General features: G+C 40.5%; 2 non-coding genes across 2 annotated transcripts; both read left to right on the top strand.

Moving 5' to 3' along the window:
- Nucleotides 1-5971: 5971 nt before the first annotated feature.
- Nucleotides 5972-6078, top strand: LOC128132511 (small nucleolar RNA R71). Its single transcript, XR_008230564.1, has one exon. It is a non-coding gene; the product is annotated as a small nucleolar RNA R71 (small nucleolar RNA).
- Nucleotides 6079-14530: 8452 nt separating this feature from the next.
- LOC128132510 (small nucleolar RNA R71) lies at nucleotides 14531-14637 on the top strand. The gene has a single exon (XR_008230563.1). It is a non-coding gene; the product is annotated as a small nucleolar RNA R71 (small nucleolar RNA).
- The last annotated feature ends 5993 nt before the right edge of the window (nucleotides 14638-20630 follow it).

Below are 20630 nucleotides of genomic sequence, written 5' to 3'. Positions count from 1 at the left end.
CTTCAAGGGTTTTCAATCCATACATGATTTAGAGTGTTACAAAGTCAATGGTCAACGTTGACTTTAGTCAACCACCGCATCGTGGCCACCTATGGCTACCCCGTACCCTCCAGAAACAGCCAAATGCGATTTTTCCTACCACCATGTCCTGGCATCTTGAGCCATGCCATGGGCTCTGGGTTTTCAGCTGCTTAATGGATTAAGCTATTTTCTTCTATCCTAAGGACTCCAAATTCCAGATCTGGTCCAAAACAAAGTCTAGGAGGTCAAAGTTTCAAACTTTACCCGATAAGATTACCTATAAGGTCAAAACCTCAAACCCTAGTTTTGAAGAAGCTAAAAAAGACATGAATTTTCCCATTAAGCACTTATTCCAAAGAATCCATGGATCATTAACTCCATAACATATTCTAATACCAAATCAGACATAAAAGTTGGTGCTTTATAGACATGCATGTCTTGAAGCCATAATGAGTGAAAAAGAGGGTTCTTCCATGGAAATTCCATGCATGGTTCAAAATCCATCAATAATCCAGATCCAACCCAACAATTATGTCAAATGTCCCACAGATCCATAAGTTGCAAACTTTATGAGATCCTAACACTCTAACCCACATTAATATGAAGATTTAGGGACAAAAGATAAGATCTAGCAACCTAGCATGATAAAAATTGAGTCTTGGACACTTACAAAGGTTCAGAAGATTGCCAGCACAAAGGATGAGGATTAGCTTGCTGAATCTTGGCTCACTCCTTCTTCTTTCTTCCTTCCAAGGCTTCAAGAACACCACACAAGGGCTCAAAATGAGAGAAAGAAAAAGAGAGAGAGAGAGAGAGAGAGAGAGAGAGAGAGAGAGAGAGAAAGAGAGAGGATTCAAGGTTTATCAAATATCAAGGAGGTTGATGGAGGCTGAGGGTGAGCAAACCTTAGCCTTCTCATTCCTTTAAATAGAGAGCAAAACTCGAAAAATAGGGTTTCTCACTTTCCAGCTGCCATGCCGCAGCCTATACCGCTACCCCGTGGTGGCTTAAAAGAAATATGTGGCCTGAACTTGACTCACCATGTCATGGCACCTCCCCACCATGTCGTGGCAATCCTTAAAATATACAAATATGAAAAAAAATACAAAATACCTTGGGATCTGGGTGTTACAACTTTCCCCTACTTGAATCATAATTTGTCTTCGAAGTCTGCCTCCGCGAATAACTCGAGGTAATGCTCTCTCATCTTATCATCCAACTCCCACGTTCACTCAGAACCCCTCCGGTGCTGCCACTATACCATCACCAGATTCACCACTTTGTTTTGTAAAGTCTTTGTCTTCCAATCGAGAATCGCAATTGGTTTCTCCACATAATTCAGTCGTTCGTCGATCTGAATGTCATCCAATGGAATAACCATAGAATCATCGGTTAAACACTTCTGTAACTGAGAGCCATGGAAAGTGTTATGGATTTGACTGTGCTAATCAGGAAAATCTAGCTAGTATGCAACCTTGCCCACCCGGGCGGTAATCCTGAAGGGACCAATAAACTGGGGGCCCAGCTTACCCCGCTTCCGAAACCGAATGATACCTTTCCAAGGTGACACCTTCATAAGTACTAAGTCCCTCAACTGAGACTTGAGGTCTAAAAAATGACGGTCCGCATAACTCTTTTGTCGACTATGCACGACTCCCAACTGGTCACGCACTTGCTATATCAACTCAGTGGTCTTGAGCACTACTTCAGTACTCCCTATGACCCGATGCCTAGCCTTGCCCCAACAAACTGGGGTCCTATACCTCCTTCCATAGAACATCTCGAAAGGTGTTCGATCAATACTGGCATGATAACCGTTGTTGTAGGAGAACTCCACCAGTGGAAGGTAAGTATCCTAACTGCTTCCAAAATATAACATGCACGCCCGAAGCATATCTTCGAGCATCTGAATCATCCACTCACTTTGTTCATTGTTTTGGGGGTGGTATGATGTACTGAAATACATATGAGTACCCAACTCCTCATAAAACTTCCCCCAAAACTTGGAGGTGAAACAAACATCTCGGTCCGAAAACCACCAAAAATGGAACCCCGTGCCGAACCACCACCTCCTGAATGTAAATGTCAGCTAGCTTCTCAACGGATATATTCTCGGTAATCGATATAAATTGACCACTCTTGGTCAATCTATCAGTAATTACCCAGATAGAATTAACTCCACGCGCTGTCCTTGGCAATTTTTTGATAAAATCCATGGTGATCTCTTCCTATTTCCGCATGAGAATGTGTAACGGTTGTATCTTGCCGTGGGGTCTCTAATGTTCGGCCTTAACTTTCTTGCAAGTCAGGCACCGCACTATAAACCATGTTATCTCCCTTTTCAAACAAGGCTACCAATAGCTCAACTTTAAATCCATATACATCTTCGTTACCCCTGGGTGAATCGGAAACTTCGACTTATGAGCCTCTTCTGACTTCTAGCACTGTCTGCCTCATCCCACCAATAGTCGGAACCCAAAATCTACCACACTAGTCAACAAGCCCTGAACGTCTCTAAGGAATGAAGGAATCCGCCCACTGATCCGCTCCGCCTTCCAATTTTTCTTTTTTCAATCTATCCACCTAAGCCTTCTTGATCATATCCAACAGAGGAGAAATAATAACAATCCTTAGAAATATATCCATGAATGGTGTACTTACTGCCTTACGGTTCAGGGCGTTAGCCACAACATTGGCCTTTCCATGGTGATATAGGATCGACCAATCATAATCCTTTACCACATCCAACCATTTCCGCTACATCGTAATCAAATTTGGCTGATCCATCATGTACCTCAAGCTCTTATGGTCAATGTAGATAGTACACCTAACCCCATACAGATAGTGCCTCCAAATCTTGAGGGCAAAGACCACAACCCCCAACTCCAAATCATGCGTAGGGTAATTCGCCTCATGAGACTTCAGCTGCCTCGAAGCGTAAGAAATCACATGTCCTCTCTGCATGAGGATAGCTCTAAGACCTGAGATAGATGCATCACAATAAACGACAATCATCCATGCCCTATCGAAACCCTAGAATTTCATTACTTTTCAAAAACGGGTTTTTCATGCAATTTCTACCTTGGATAGCCTTATAATCATGCTCTTAACATAAAAAGGAAGAAATTTGATACCTTTTTGGATTGTGCTTGAGAATTTTGGAAGAACTTGAAGAACTTATGAATGCTTGAGAGAGAGAAGTTGCAAAAACGGCCCGGCGAGTGTGGTGTGGAAACTGAATTTTAGGGTTAAAACCCTATTTACCAGATGTAAAAGTAATTTCGAAGTTATTATTTTTTTTTCTGTAAATATAACCGACTCGTCGAGTCAGGGTCAGACTCGGCGAGTCTAGTCGCGCAGTCAAAGAGTTTTTGGAATCCATGTGGACTCGTCGAGTCATCGTCAGACTCGTCGAGTCATTTAAAAATTTGCATATTTTTCAAAATTTTTCTGTTTATTATGAATCATTTCACCCCACACTTAGGCTAGGCACACTCTCAAGCAGACATGTCCGATGATTTGGAAGATTAAAATTGTGAAACGAAACAAAAACTAACAAAAAAAAAAAAACTAAAGAGTAAAAGAAAGCAAACTCTAACGACGGGTTGCCTCCCGCTAAGCGCTTCTTTTTAAGGAGTCATTAGCTAGACTCCTTCCCCTTTACGTTTTGTCATCTTCAAGCATCGGGAATGTTCGCCTCTCTTTTTGTGGTTTATACTTGGTTTTGTAGGCGTGAATCTTTTTCTTGTAAGCCCTCTTCAATTCGTCTCTTCTCCTTTTCATTGCCTCATCTTCAGCTGCTTGGGCTTTCCTTTTTCTCTTTTTCTGATTTACCCTCTTCTTTTTCACCAATTCTTGAACATCCTTCTCTTTAAATTTAATAACTTCATATTTCATGATGGTCCGTGCTCTAGGTTTTGTGGTGAATTGGTGATCAGCTTCCTCTCTGCTTCCCTTTATTTCTTCATCCTCTTTTGTGCTCAACTCCTCTCCAAATGGCATCGTATCAAGGCATGCCACCTCGGCGTGTTGGACCTCCATTCCTTTTACTTCTTCTGCCGATTGTTCTTCCAAAGAATCAAAAATAGTAACTGAACCCAGGGTATGTGAAGAACTATCAACAAACAAATCAGCTTTGGTCAAGTTTTTTTTTTTTAAATCGACGGGACTCGTCGAGTCCATTATGACGACTCGACGAGTCGGATCGGGTTCCATCAATCCTGGAGTGTTTTCTGAGTTGGCTCCTTCCAGTAGCTTTTCTAGCTCCTCCAAGTCTTTGTTAGCATCTTCAACTCCTTCAGAGTGTAGTGTGAACTTACTTGGGTCTTCTTTTAATAAAATTTCAAGCTCTTTTTGTAATACCTCATCATCCAATTGGATAAATGAGATTTCTTCTCTCTTTTCTTTTTCTTGCTTGACTTCTGGAATAGCTTTAAACATCACCGACTCATCACCCACTCTTAATGTCAATGTAGACTCACATATGTCAATTAGGGCACACACGGTGTTTAAGAATGATCTTCCCAAAATAATTGGTATTTCGGGGTCTTCTTCCATTTCCACCACCACGAAGTCTACTGGAAAAATAAACTTGTCCACTTTGATAAGGAGATTTTCACAAATGCCTTGTGGATTAATTATTGTTTTGTTTTCCAAATGGATTCTCATATTTACCGGCCTTGGTGCTGGTAAATTTAGCTTCTTAAAGAATGAGTAGGGCATCAAATTAATGCTTGCACCTGAATCAGCCAATGCTTGTGTATAAACTTCATTACCAAATTGGCACGGAATTACTATGTTACCCGGATCACCCTTCTTCTCAGGCAGCTCACTCATTAGTATCTCCGCGACTTCAGCCAAGTCCTTCCTAGCAGCAAAAAGGCCTTTAAGCAAGTTAAAGTATTTAGGAGTTTGGAGCATTGTTTCCACAAATGGCAAATTGAATTGTAAAGCTTTAACATGCTCCATGAAGGTTCTATAGGCTTGAACTTTTTCTGTAGGCATGGCTCTGGTTGGGTATGGCAAAGGAGGATTGTATGGCTTTAGAAAACTGGTAGTATCTTCATTCCCGACTGGACTCGTCGAGTCCATGAGAATGACTCGGCGAGTCTGGTCGGGTTTTTCTGGTTCTGGTTTTTCTTCCTTTTCTGCCTTCTTCTTGGAGACCCTTAGTGCTTCTGTAAATTTTCCTTCACCGCTGGAGGTTATTACGCTCACGTTCTCCATTCTTGGATTGGGTTCGGTGTTGCTCGGAAGTTGACCCGGTCTTCTTTCATTCACTTGATGTGCAAGCTGTCCCAGCTGTTTCTCAATGTTGAGAATGGAAGCTTGTTGATTCCTCAGCATGTTTCTGGTTTCTTGCATCGCTACATCGTGATCATTATGTCTTTTCTCTGATGCGGTTATGAACCTTGTGAGTATATCTTCTAAATTTGCTTTCTTTTCCGCTACCGGTTCTTCCTTTTGATAGAATCCCCTATCCCTCTGTTTGTATTTCTCCTCCTTAGCCTTTTTATACTCTTCGTATGGGAGCCATTCCTTCTTTGGTTTCCTCCAGTCTTCATCGTATCTATCACCACTGGAATAAAATACTTGGGCCTTTTTATTTCCATTCTCGTCTCGATCACATTCCTTGGTAAGATGGGGGCCGCCACAATTTTCGCATCCTACCCTAATAGCATGGATCGTTTGATCCATTTTTGTCATTCTTCGGTCTAGGCTATCGAGTTTAGCTATTACCGCTGCCATGCCATCGTTCACCGAGTTTACTGCACCACGACTCACTTCATTCCTCAGATTGTGGTATTCTCTAGAATGCTTAGAGAATTCTTCAATTAATTCCTTTATTTCCGGAGGTGGCTTTCGGGTGAGCGGGCCTTGTGAATCGAGTAGTTGCCTTGTGGTGACATTAACTCCATCATAAAAGATGGAGACCTCTTGTTGGCTATTAAGATCATGGTGTGGGCAATTTCTAAGTAGGCTCTTGTACCTCTCCCAAGCTTCATAAAGAGATTCTCCGGGTTGTTGCTCGAAGTTGGCAATGACTTTCTTTAGCTTGGCTATCTTGGAAGGTGGGCAGAAATGGTCAATGAACTCTTCTTTCATCTTGGCCCATGTGGTGACCGATCCGGGAGGAAGTGATTTTAACCAATCTTTCGCAGCGCCTTTAAACGTGACAGGGAGCATTCGGAGAAGCTGGGTCTCGCGTGGAACATTAGGCACGTTGAAGTAGTCGGCCACATCATTTACTTCGTCCAAATGCTTGTAAGCGTCTTCATGATCTCTCCCGTAAAAAGGGATCTCCTTGAGTTGAGCGAGAATATGGCCTTTTAGCTCAAACGTAGCGGTTGCGGGAATTGCAGGTTGCACAAGTCCCGGCCCGATGTTATCACGCATCCTTTTCTTCCACTCCCCCATGGGGACTTCATCGATGTTAGCCATAATGATAGCTAACTCTTCTTCGGAATCGGTTTCGTGCTCGGAAATATGCTCTTTTTCTTCCTCCGTCTCGTACTCGATATCTTCGTGAATTGGTTCTTCAATTGTTAATGAGGCACTGGATGCTCCTGATTTGCTGCCTTTCTTCTTGCTGAAAACGGATTTCAAGTTCTTGAGTGGTGAGTTCTTTGAAGTTGCGGTTTCTCCTACTGCTTTTCCTTTGCTTCTCTTTAATGCGGATTCCGGGTCTTCCAAAGGTGGTACTAGAGGTGTGTCCGATCCTCGGGTCATGAAACAGCTGAAAAAAAACAAAACAAAAGAAACGAAACGCGTAAAAGGAATAAAAACGAAATAATAACTAGGGACTAAAACAGCGATGGACTCGCCGAGTCTGCTCGAATGCACTCGGCGAGTTCAAGGCCAAAACAGAAAAGAAAACTTTTTTTATTATTCTAAAAACAGAATTTTACTAAAACTAAATCTACTTACTAATTTGCTTTGTAAATAACTTTGTGTAAGATAAATCCCACACAAAGGATCGATTAAACTAGATTTTACTATTAATTTTAGAACCGTCCCCGACAACGGCGCCAAAAACTTAATGTGTGTAAAACCCACTAGTTTTAAACCTACTTTTAATTATCAAATAACACACAAAAGGCAGTGAACCTATCAATTGTGGTATAGTTCAAGCAAATAGGGTATCGAACACAGGGAACGGCAAATTAAACTAAAAACTGATTTAATCTAAGTTAATTAAAAAGCAGGGGTTGTTCTCTAGTTTTACAAGACTAGAAAGTTACTAGCTATTACTAATTTAAGCTAGAAAATAACGACTTTGACTAGATTCAATAACAGAGAAGTACTTCTATTTAGTTCAACTTAATTGATCCTATGGTTGATTTCAAGGTAAAAGTGCAATGGATTAATTCTTTTGGCTAGTTACCGATTCAATTGATTAGTTCCGTATTCACTCCATTAATCCTTAGCAAATAAATCAATTTAAACAATGGCCAGTTGTCTATTTCAATTAAATTTACTAGATATAATATTCGGGTTAAGTTAGACTTGCAATAGCTAATTAATTTATCTTTTAATTAACTTCTTGTTTAATGGTCATCTCACAAGCTTGCACATAAATTTACTTGATTTTCTTATTAATCCTAGTTTCATGTTCACTACACTAGACATATGACAAAAAGTGTTCACTAAGCATATGAGATTGATAACTAATAGATGTTCATGCTAATTAATTATCTCCCTATTAACAGAAAATCAATTATCACTCACACACAAGGTTCTTTAGCAAGCTAAAATAACTAAATTAACCAGCATAGAATTAATCCTACCAAGAATCAAACCATATTACCAATTTTGTATCCCCAAATAGAAGTTTAAAGAATTTAGTTCATAACTAAGGTAAATAACAGCAAATAAATAAGTTCAAGTTGCTTAATCATGTTGACAAAACAAAAGAAATAAGTAGAATGGCGAAATTATCTTAATTACTCCCGGAATTGGATTCTAGCTTCCTTGGTCGACTTCTAGGGTTCTTCTGGCTTCTTATTTGCAGCTAAGCACTTCTGAAACTTCCCAGAATTCTCTCTTTTCGATCTGTGGAATTATCTTTAAATAAGCTATCCGACTCGTCGAGTCAAGTGGTGACTCGTCGAGTCCCTCTCACATTCTCCGTATTGCGATAACTATCTGGGATCCCGAGTCATTATCCTTCTGATTCCTCGACCGGACTCGTCGAGTAGCTATCTGACTCGACGAGTATAAGCTTTTTTAGTGCTTTTCCTTCTTCATTCCACTCTCAATCTTCTAACTGTTTCTCTTGCTTCCTTTTGCTTCCGAGCTTCATCTTTAGCTGAAAAACATAATTTAACACTTTTAAGTACCTTTTGTCCATAATATGCGATAAGTTAGCTAATATATGAATAAAAAACTATACTAAATACACACTAAATAGACACATATCAAAATACCCCACACTTGTCTTTTGCTTGCCCTCAAGCAAAACTGAATTTTAACACATTAGAATTATGTATAACAACTCCAATCTAACCCAGCCATTATGCCAAGACCGCAACGCATGCATTTGTGTCTAAAATTTTTCCTAAAGAACCCCCCATATTCCAAATACTCACAATCCTCATAAACATTCACCCACTCACCCCGAACTATGCTCATTTTATGCAACCCTCCGAATCCATCCACAGAAAACCTCTTTACCCTCAAGGTATTTTTAATTGAGCAACCCAAGCATACATATTCTAGAATTACAACTTTTCGATACCACTATGGAATTCTTTGAATTCTTCACTTTCTTGATAATATGATCTTTGATCTCTTTGAATTCACCAACTTGTATTGACTTTTGGCATCTTCAACTTTTTGGATTTCTTGGAATTTTGATCTTTTGATCTTCACTTTATTTGCTCCAAAATTCTTACAACTTTTCTTGTAATTCTCTCTTTTTTTTAACATGTAACTCACTTTTTTTTTCACTCAAAACCCTACATGCTTAAGCAGGGGCGCTCAACTTCAACCTTTATTGGCTAACGATAAAAACTTTCCTGGATACATTTCAGGTTTAGGCTGCTAAACATATTGCATCCCTCAGGCTGAGCAGGGTTGTGTTTTTGTCTCATGATTTCACTAGAATAAGGAAGCCACAAATGCACTAGAACGTATATAGGCTCAACTAAACATTTGGATCTTCATGCAATCATTAACACAGTTCTAACATGGAATCCTAATTTTTTACCAAAATTTCCTAATTTAAGACCTAAGTAATACTTTTGGTATGCAATTTTTTTTTTTTTAAATTGACTATTATGACTATTATGCAACCAACCCCCTACCCCACACTTATGTGATGCAATGCCCTCATTGCATATAATGCATATAAACATAAAAAGAAACTAAAGAGGGAATTGGAACAAACTCCCCTGGGATAGCAGTCGATAGGCTGATCACACTCATTTAAGCTCCATCTTCAATCAACTTTAGACATGGTAACATCTCATCCATGCCTTGGGTGTCAAAACTCGTGTGGGTCGCTCCAAATACGCGAAAATTAGTGTAAGATCTTCAAGAATGGAAATGGAAGAATAGGTGAGCAAGTTGGACAAGTAGCAGCATCAAATCAGCAGTCCGTCGGTATAAAAAGTGAACGACTCGTCGAGTCTAGTGGTGGACTCGTCGAGTACCAGCGCGCCTTCTCAGAATATTTAGAATTACAAGGCGACTCGGCGAGTCAGATTAGTGCACTCGTCGAGTAGGCCACTGAAACGAAAAAACTTGGTATTTTGCAACTATTTTAGCCTCTAAAAACTTCTTTAACCCTTCCGCATGTTTAGACTCAATTGCTCATACCCCTAGGACCGGACTCGACACTTTGACGTTAAAAACCCGTTTCCTTGACTCGCTCTCACTCTAGAAAACATCCATGCTTTACATCTCTAAACCATCCTAAGCAAGCAATCATAATTCAATCCTGAAAAGTAACTAAAGCAAACAACCATTAAACATAATAAAATCTCAAAGCATACATACCAAATAAAAATAAAACAAAACAAAAATTAAAATTGTTTGATTAAAAACACAAAAACATCAAAATCAATCTTCATCCTCCTCATCATCATTGGCGGCTCCACTTCCCCCGGCTCCGCTTCGTCTCGCAGCAATCCTCTCATCCCAGGATGGAATGAATGGGTAATTCCCATCATCAATATGTGGAATATTGAAGTGGTCAAAAAGTCGTATGTGGGATTGGTTGCAAAAGTTCAGCCCCCTCGCCATTTGATCCTGCATCCGCCTCATCTCTACATTGTACCAATCCATTGGTACGTCTTCATTCTTGACCGGAATCACTGGCGGTTCGTCCTCCACATCCCGTTCTCTTCTTGATCTCACCCTCCTTCCCGGTGCTTCGGGACCAACAACGGGGTCATCATTTGGAATGGCATAATGGCCACCACCATAGTCTTCAATTATCCATGCTCTTCGGAAAAGAATGGGATTAAACGGAGGCGTCGGGATCAATGTCATGAAGTTCCAGGCACCGCGGTTCATCAACCCGAATGAATTAGCCAATCGAGTGACAAACATTCCTCCATTGATACGGGAGGTTTTGCGATCTTTGACCGCACCCTCCGAAAGGTATGAAGCAATACACCAAGGGATATTGCAAAAGACGCTGGGTGTTATTATGCTCCATAAGTAGAAAACGTCAAGGTTGGAGACCTTGTCATCGTCTTTCCTTTGATTGATGGTGGAGGAAATAAGGCGGTGAATGAGGCGGTGAGTCGGGGATCGGATGCTCCCTTCTTGTGTAGACTTTGGGATGTAAACTTTGTTTCCTATGGTATTCCACCAACCCGTGCTTGTAACTCCATCGGGAAATGCCATATGAGTGTTTGCCAAGAAGGCCCGAAAGATGTTTGTTGACACCAAGGGTTGATCATAGATCCCTAGTCGGCAGGCAAGATCCACCACCGAGCATTGACGATACTCGCCCCCAAGACAAAAAGTAAAGCTCGCCGGGTGAAAGACATCCACTCCCCCGGTGAAAGACACCGTGGAGAAAAACTCCAAGCAAAGCTCTAAATACACCGGTTCTTGTATACGGAAGACCCGGCTCCACCCGTCACACACCATAGTTTCGCCTTCATGTTGGAACTCCTTCAAAAGGTAAGGAGCTAGTTCTTCTTCATAGCTAACACTTTGCAGCCATTCCCAATCAATTCTGTTCGGCACATACACCTCCTTCTTCTTAATGTCGGAGAGCTTCTTCTTCCACTTCCTCATCGTTGAAGCGGATTCAATTTGCGGGAAGTTTAACCATGGAAACTCCCCTTGGCTACCACTTGAAGATTGTCCTCTTCTGAACATGATTTCTGCAAAATAAACACACAAAACCCAGAAAACACAGAATATAATTAAAAAAACATCTCCTGTCTGTAACTCGACTGGACTCGTCGAGTCCAGGCCCGACTCGGCGAGTCGCGCAACCTGCACGAGTCGGTCGACGGGTCGCAGTAAATTGGTCCATAAAACCTGTAATTTCTATCAAGGGTTTTTGTTTAGGGACCTCCTACTAAGTAATAAGGCCAGAATAAACGTTCAAAACAACAATATTCATGAAAAATCGAAACCCTAGAATTTCATTACTTTTCAAAAACGGGTTTTTCATGCAATTTCTACCTTGGATAGCCTTATAATCATGCTCTTAACATAAAAAGGAAGAAATTTGATACCTTTTTGGATTGTGCTTGAGAATTTTGGAAGAACTTGAAGAACTTATGAATGCTTGAGAGAGAGAAGTTGCAAAAACGGCTCGGCGAGTGTGGTGTGGAAACTGAATTTTAGGGTTAAAACCCTATTTACCAGATGTAAAAGTAATTTCGAAGTTATTATTTTTTTTTTCTGTAAATATAACCGACTCGTCGAGTCAGGGTCAGACTCGGCGAGTCTAGTCGCGCAGTCAAAGAGTTTTTGGAATCCATGTGGACTCGTCGAGTCATCGTCAGACTCGTCGAGTCATTTAAAAATTTGCATATTTTTCTCTGTTTATTATGAATCATTTCACCCCACACTTAGGCTAGGCACACTCTCAAGCAGACATGTCCGATGATTTGGAAGATTAAAATTGTGAAATGAAACAAAAACTTAAAAAAAAAAAAAAACTAAAGAGTAAAAGAAAGCAAACTCTAACGACGGGTTGCCTCCCGCCAAGCGCTTCTTTTTAAGGAGTCATTAGCTAGACTCCTTCCCCTTTATGTTTTGTCATCTTCAAGCATCGGGAATGTGCGCCTCTCTTTTTGTGGTTTATACTTGGTTTTGTAGGCGTGAATCTTTTTCTTGTAAGCCCTCTTCAATTCATCTCTTCTCCTTTTCATTGCCTCATCTTCAGCTGCTTGGGCTTTCCTTTTTCTCTTTTTTTGATTTACCCTCTTCTTTTTCACCAATTCTTGAACATCCTTCTCTTTAAATTTAATAACTTCATATTTCATGATGGTCCGTGCTCTAGGTTTTGTGGTGAATTGGTGATCAGCTTCCTCTCTGCTTCCCTTTATTTCTTCATCCTCTTTTGTGCTCAACTCCTCTCCAAATGGCATCGTATCAAGGCATGCCACCTCGGTGTGTTGGACCTCCATTCCTTTTACTTCTTCTGCCGATTGTTCTTCCAAAGAATCAAAAACAGTAACTGAACCCAGGGTATGTGAAGAACTATCAACAAACAAATCAGCTTTGGTCAAGTTTTTTTTTTAAATCGACGGGACTCGTCGAGTCCATTATGACGACTCGGTGAGTCGGATCGGGTTCCATCAATCCTGGAGTGTTTTCTGAGTTGGCTCCTTCCAGTAGCTTTTCTAGCTCCTCCAAGTCTTTGTTAGCATCTTCAACTCCTTCAGAGTGTAGTGTGAACTTACTTGGGTCTTCTTTTAATAAAATTTCAAGCTCTTTTTGTAATACCTCATCATCCAATTGGATAAATGAGATTTCTTCTCTCTTTTCTTTTTCTTGCTTGACTTCTGGAATAGCTTTAAACATCACCGACTCATCACCCACTCTTAATGTCAATGTAGACTCACATATGTCAATTAGGGCACACACGGTGTTTAAGAATGATCTTCCCAAAATAATTGGTATTTCGGGGTCTTCTTCCATTTCCACCACCACGAAGTCTACTGGAAAAATAAACTTGTCCACTTTGATAAGGAGATTTTCACAAATGCCTTGTGGATTAATTATTGTTTTGTTTTCCAAATGGATTCTCATATTTACCGGCCTTGGTGCTGGTAAATTTAGCTTCTTAAAGAATGAGTAGGGCATCAAATTAATGCTTGCACCTGAATCAGCCAATGCTTGTGTATAAACTTCATTACCAAATTGGCACGGAATTACTATGTTACCCGGATCACCCTTCTTCTCAGGCAGCTCACTCATTAGTATCTCCGCGACTTCAGCCAAGTCCTTCCTAGCAGCAAAAAGGCCTTTAAGCAAGTTAAAGTATTTAGGAGTTTGGAGCATTGTTTCCACAAATGGCAAATTGAATTGTAAAGCTTTAACATGCTCCATGAAGGTTCTATAGGCTTGAACTTTTTCTGTAGGCATGGCTCTGGTTGGGTATGGCAAAGGAGGATTGTATGGCTTTAGAAAACTGGTAGTATCTTCATTCCCGACTGGACTCGTCGAGTCCATGAGAATGACTCGGCGAGTCTGGTCGGGTTTTTCTGGTTCTGGTTTTTCTTCCTTTTCTGCCTTCTTCTTGGAGACCCTTAGTGCTTCTGTAAATTTTCCTTCACCGCTGGAGGTTATTACGCTCACGTTCTCCATTCTTGGATTGGGTTCGGTGTTGCTCGGAAGTTGACCCGGTCTTCTTTCATTCACTTGATGTGCAAGCTGTCCCAGCTGTTTCTCAATGTTGAGAATGGAAGCTTGTTGATTCCTCAGCATGTTTCTGGTTTCTTGCATCGCTACATCGTGATCATTATGTCTTTTCTCTGATGCGGTTATGAACCTTGTGAGTATATCTTCTAAATTTGCTTTCTTTTCCGCTACCGGTTCTTCCTTTTGATAGAATCCCCTATCCCTCTGTTTGTATTTCTCCTCCTTAGCCTTTTTATACTCTTCGTATGGGAGCCATTCCTTCTTTGGTTTCCTCCAGTCTTCATCGTATCTATCACCACTGGAATAAAATACTTGGGCCTTTTTATTTCCATTCTCGTCTCGATCACATTCCTTGGTAAGATGGGGGCCGCCACAATTTTCGCATCCTACCCTAATAGCATGGATCGTTTGATCCATTTTTGTCATTCTTCGGTCTAGGCTATCGAGTTTAGCTATTACCGCTGCCATGCCATCGTTCACCGAGTTTACTGCACCACGACTCACTTCATTCCTCAGATTGTGGTATTCTCTAGAATGCTTAGAGAATTCTTCAATTAATTCCTTTATTTCCGGAGGTGGCTTTCGGGTGAGCGGGCCTTGTGAATCGAGTAGTTGCCTTGTGGTGACATTAACTCCATCATAAAAGATGGAGACCTCTTGTTGGCTATTAAGATCATGGTGTGGGCAATTTCTAAGTAGGCTCTTGTACCTCTCCCAAGCTTCATAAAGAGATTCTCCGGGTTGTTGCTCGAAGTTGGCAATGACTTTCTTTAGCTTGGCTATCTTGGAAGGTGGGCAGAAATGGTCAATGAACTCTTCTTTCATCTTGGCCCATGTGGTGACCGATCCGGGAGGAAGTGATTTTAACCAATCTTTCGCAGCGCCTTTAAACGTGACAGGGAGCATTCGGAGAAGCTGGGTCTCGCGTGGAACATTAGGCACGTTGAAGTAGTCGGCCACATCATTTACTTCGTCCAAATGCTTGTAAGCGTCTTCATGATCTCTCCCGTAAAAAGGGATCTCCTTGAGTTGAGCGAGAATATGGCCTTTTAGCTCAAACGTAGCGGTTGCGGGAATTGCAGGTTGCACAAGTCCCGGCCCGATGTTATCACGCATCCTTTTCTTCCACTCCCCCATGGGGACTTCATCGATGTTAGCCATAATGATAGCTAACTCTTCTTCGGAATCGGTTTCGTGCTCGGAAATATGCTCTTTTTCTTCCTCCGTCTCGTACTCGATATCTTCGTGAATTGGTTCTTCAATTGTTAATGAGGCACTGGATGCTCCTGATTTGCTGCCTTTCTTCTTGCTGAAAACGGATTTCAAGTTCTTGAGTGGTGAGTTCTTTGAAGTTGCGGTTTCTCCTACTGCTTTTCCTTTGCTTCTCTTTAATGCGGATTCCGGGTCTTCCAAAGGTGGTACTAGAGGTGTGTCCGATCCTCGGGTCATGAAACAGCTGAAAAAAAACAAAACAAAAGAAACGAAACGCGTAAAAGGAATAAAAACGAAATAATAACTAGGGACTAAAACAGCGATGGACTCGCCGAGTCTGCTCGAATGCACTCGGCGAGTTCAAGGCCAAAACAGAAAAGAAAACTTTTTTTATTATTCTAAAAACAGAATTTTACTAAAACTAAATCTACTTACTAATTTGCTTTGTAAATAACTTTGTGTAAGATAAATCCCACACAAAGGATCGATTAAACTAGATTTTACTATTAATTTTAGAACCGTCCCCGGCAACGGCGCCAAAAACTTAATGTGTGTAAAACCCACTAGTTTTAAACCTACTTTTAATTATCAAATAACACACAAAAGGCAGTGAACCTATCAATTGTGGTATAGTTCAAGCAAGTAGGGTATCGAACACAGGGAACGGCAAATTAAACTAAAAACTGATTTAATCTAAGTTAATTAAAAAGCAGGGGTTGTTCTCTAGTTTTACAAGACTAGAAACTTACTAGCTATTACTAATTTAAGCTAGAAAATAACGACTTTGACTAGATTCAATAACGGAGAAGTACTTCTATTTAGTTCAACTTAATTGATCCTATGGTTGATTTCAAGGTAAAAGTGCAATGGATTAATTCTTTTGGCTAGTTACCGATTCAATTGATTAGTTCCGTATTCACTTCATTAATCCTTAGCAAATAAATCAATTTAAACAATGGTCAGTTGTCTATTTCAATTAAATTTAATAGATATAATATTCGGGTTAAGTTAGACTTGCAATAGCTAATTAATTTATCTTTTAATTAACTTCTTGTTTAATGGTCATCTCACAAGCTTGCACATAAATTTACTTGATTTTCTTATTAATCCTAGTTTCATGTTCACTACACTAGACATATGACAAAAAGTGTTCACTAAGCATATGAGATTGATAACTAATAGATGTTCATGCTAATTAATTATCTCTCTATTAACAGAAAATCAATTATCACTCACACACAAGGTTCTTTAGCAAACTAAAATAACTAAATTAACCAGCATAGAATTAATCCTACCAAGAATCAAACCATATTACCAATTTTGTATCCCCAAATAGAAGTTTAAAGAATTTAGTTCATAACTAAGGTAAATAACAGCAAATAAATAAGTTCAAGTTGCTTAATCATGTTGACAAAACAAAAGAAATAAGTAGAATGGCGAAATTATCTTAATTACTCCCGGAATTGGATTCTAGCTTCCTTGGTCGACTTCTAGGGTTCTTCTGGCTTCTTATTCGCAGCTAAGCACTTCTGAAACTTCCAAGAATTCTCTCTTTTCGATCTGTGGAATTATCTTTAAATAAGCTATCCGACTCGTCGAGTCAAGTGGTGACTCGTCGAGTCCCTCTCACATTCTCCGTATTGCGATAACTATCTGGGATCCCGAGTCATTATCCTTCTGATTCCTCGACCGGACTCGTCGAGTAGCTATCTGACTCGATGAGTAGAAGCTTTTTTAGTGCTTTTCCTTCTTCATTCCACTCTCAATCTTCTAACTGTTTCTCTTGCTTCCTTTTGCTTCTGAGCTTCATCTTTAGCTGAAAAACATAATTTAACACTTTTAAGTACCTTTTGTCCATAATATGCGATAAGTTAGCTAATATATGAATAAAAAACTATACTAAATACACACTAAATATACACATATCAACCATCGACTAAGAAAGTCCATATACATGGTTAGATAAAACATAAGCACAAAAAAGAATAATAATAAATAAGATAAGGAGACATACCCGCAACCACATCAGGCGCTGCTCTCGCTTCCTTATTCAGCAACCGAAATGCCCTGTTCTTCACCACATGTGCCTCCACCTTGGATTGGCAGCCATCGGTAATCCTCAAGGTGGATGGTGTAGGCTCTGCCACTTCTCCTCTGGACAACCTCAGATAATCGGACTTTTATGACATGTCTGGTTGTAGTGTCGTCTTAGGAACATCAACAAGAAACGCATCACCTAACTCCAGAAGGATGGGGTGTTGGAATCTTTTAACCTAAAACCAGATGATGAATACGAGTCTTGTTTTTCGGGAAAGATGACTACCTTTCATTGGCACATGTGAAAGAGGTGAAGATTTTTTGGCCCTAGTCCATACGGATGTGTGTGGACCATTCAGATCTTCCATAAAGGATGCAAATCATTACTACGTTATATTTATTGACGATTATAGTGGATATGGTTATATTTAATTGATCAAACATAAATCAAAAACTTTTGAAAGGTTCAAAGAGTTTAAGAATGAAGTAGAGAACCAACTGGGCAAAAAGATAAAGATGTTATGATCTAATAGAGGTGATGAATATCTTAATATCGATTTTAACGACTATTTGAAGGAATGTGTAATTGTTTCACAATTAACACCTTCTAGGACACCACAACTAAATGGTGTAGCTGAGAGGCGTAATCGGACCTTACTTGATATGGTTTGTTCCATGATGAGTCGATATTCTCTTCCAATATCATTATGGGGGTATGCCTTAAAAACAGTCGCCCATATCCTCAATCTTGCTCCAAATAAGAAAATTTCCAAGACACCTCATGAAATGTGGACAGGGAAACCTGCCTCACTCGTGCATATCAATTTATGGGGTTGTAAGGTTCTCATTAGGTGAGAAACCTCAGAAAAACTTGAACCCATAGTCGAGAAATGTTTTTTCATTGGTTATCCATATAAATCCTTTGGCTACATGTTTTACAGACCCAGTGACAATGTGGTGTTTGTAGCTCGATGAGGAGTCTTTCGTGTGCGAGAGAGAGAGAGAGAGAGAGAGAGAGAGAGAAAGAGAGAGAGAGAGAAAGAGAGAGAGAGAGAGAGAGAGAGAGCTCATTTCCAAAGAGGACAGTGGGAGCACGATTAATCTTGAAGATATTCAAGAGTCATCCGATTAAACAACTTTTGAAGATACTAGCTCTCAACTTGAGAGTGAAACTGTTGAGCCCATTGACAATTCGTTACCCCTTCGTCGGTCCAGTAGGGTTAGCATGCCACCATCATATCCATGTATGATAACCAAGTGTGGACCCTGGTTGATCAAGCATGTAACATCCCAAAATTCAAGGCCAAAAATTTCATTTTTAAATTAGTTATTATTAAACCATAAGTAATAAAACATCCATAATAACATCTCATGTTAAACCAAAGTGTCAATAGTCAAACATGTTATCATGAAATAATATCAGAGGGTAATCCTAAAGATCTCATGTGCGGAAAACATAGTGTGATGCGCTGCGATCGAGCCGACTCCTTTCCTTTGAAAACGTCTGAAACCAAAATTGGAAACCATAAGCACGAAGTTTAGAGACTTCCCCCATCATACCACACACCATACAATAACATACTGCCAGACGATTCTGGGGTGCCTAACCTACCCTTGTCAAGCCATTCTGGGGTGCTTGACTTACCCAGGTTAAGCCATTATGGGGTGCTCAACTTACCCAGGCCAAGCCATTCTGGGGTGCTTGACTTACCCGTGTCAAGCCATTTTGCGGTGCTTGACTTACCCGTCGGTTTATCTCAACCGACTATTGGGGACAATTTCACCCCTACCATTACCACATAATAACATAACATAAACATATTTCCAGACAATTCTGGGGTTCCCGAACTACCCTTCGGTCCTTACGACCGTGACACACAGATTATTCCCTCTACTACCTACTATCACATAGCATCATACCATGCCAACACATAAAACATACCAGGTAGTAGCAAACCTAGATAATTATCACAAAGACAATAATCTATCAAACAACCCTACTAATGGGCCGACATTGTGGCCTTAGACCCATTTCTACTAGAAGGTAACTCACCTCGCACTACTGAAGTCCCATAGACGAAAACTCTAGCTGCTGGATGACATATTCCCGATCTGTCAACATCAAAATGACACCTAATTAATAATTGGGTTCCAACACATAACCATAAGCACATACTTGGGGTAAATACTACTTTACCCCTAACTTAGCTTTACTCAAGCCCAAGGTCCAATCCAATGGCCCAAAAGTCAACTATGAGTTAAAGCCAACATATGGCCCAATTTTCCAAATTGGGCCCAAAACTTTACATGGTATTATTCTAAGGCTAAACTACTTAGTCCAGTCCAAACATTTGGCATTTCTAATGGCCCAATATCTCATAATAATAAAAGCCCAATTATGGCCCATCTATGGCCTAATTTTCCAAATTGGGCCCAAACCTCACATACGGGCCTTACCCTAAAGCTCATCTAAATATTCTAGTCTATATGATTATTCTTGGATGGCCCATTAATATCCCAAAAGCCCAATAGAAGGGCCCAATTCAAAGTCCAAGTGAAATTAGGGTTTTCACATAAAATGACGATTAGGGTTAAGTGTTTCTCACTCAACCCATTAAGGAATCAACCCATTAAGGACTCAATCCACTAAGTCCACCACTCTACTAGATAAATCATATGGTGTGATTGGGTGTAATTCACAATTCCATTCCAATGGCTCAAATGTGGGTCCCGATAAGTCCAAGGCCCATATATCCAAAATTAGGGTTTTCTAAACCCTAATTAGGGTTTCCAACCCAATCCCAACCCAATAGGTCCAATAGCTAAGTCCTTAGACCCATTAGGGTTTCATTAGGCCCATTAGGGTTTCACTAGTCAGGCACCACCCACTACCACCACGGGTAGTGGTGGTCAACAACGGCTCACGGCGGTGGCCACCACCTCATAGTGGTGGTTATGGTGTCTAGTCCATTTTTTGTCCAAGCATCCAAAAGAACCAAAACGCAAGAAAACGCACACCGCCACCCAACACGACGGTTGGTGGCAGCAGGAGGTGGTAACCACCACCTAACGGTGGTGGTTTTGAGTTTCTTTTCATTATTCCTTTACTGATTACAATTTTACAACACAACACTCAATTAACACACACACACACACACTAAGCTAAAAACACACACATAACCACCTTATGGTGGCCGATGGTGGTAAATGGTGGCAGCCACCACCTCACTGTGGTGGTAATGCCTTTTCCGAGAATTCCAGCCAAACACACACACCCACAAACTGAAACATGCACACTCGCTATATGGTCACAAAATGACCCCAACCACCTACCTGGTGGGGCACAGCGGCAATAGAAGTGGTACTGACGGCGGCAGCCACCATGGTCGGCCACCATGGTGGTTCTTCAAAACCCTAAATCGACAGAACTCCCACACAACGCATCCATGTCACAATCACAAGCCCTGAAATTTTCCATAGTTCTCCGGTGATAACAGGAACACCACGAGCTCATCAACCCA

This window comes from Lactuca sativa, chromosome 2, assembly GCF_002870075.4.
Source record: "Lactuca sativa cultivar Salinas chromosome 2, Lsat_Salinas_v11, whole genome shotgun sequence".
Classification (NCBI taxonomy): Eukaryota; Viridiplantae; Streptophyta; class Magnoliopsida; order Asterales; family Asteraceae; genus Lactuca; species Lactuca sativa.
The sequence above is the reverse complement of the archived record's forward strand: the minus strand, read 5'-3'. Positions and strand labels throughout refer to the sequence as shown.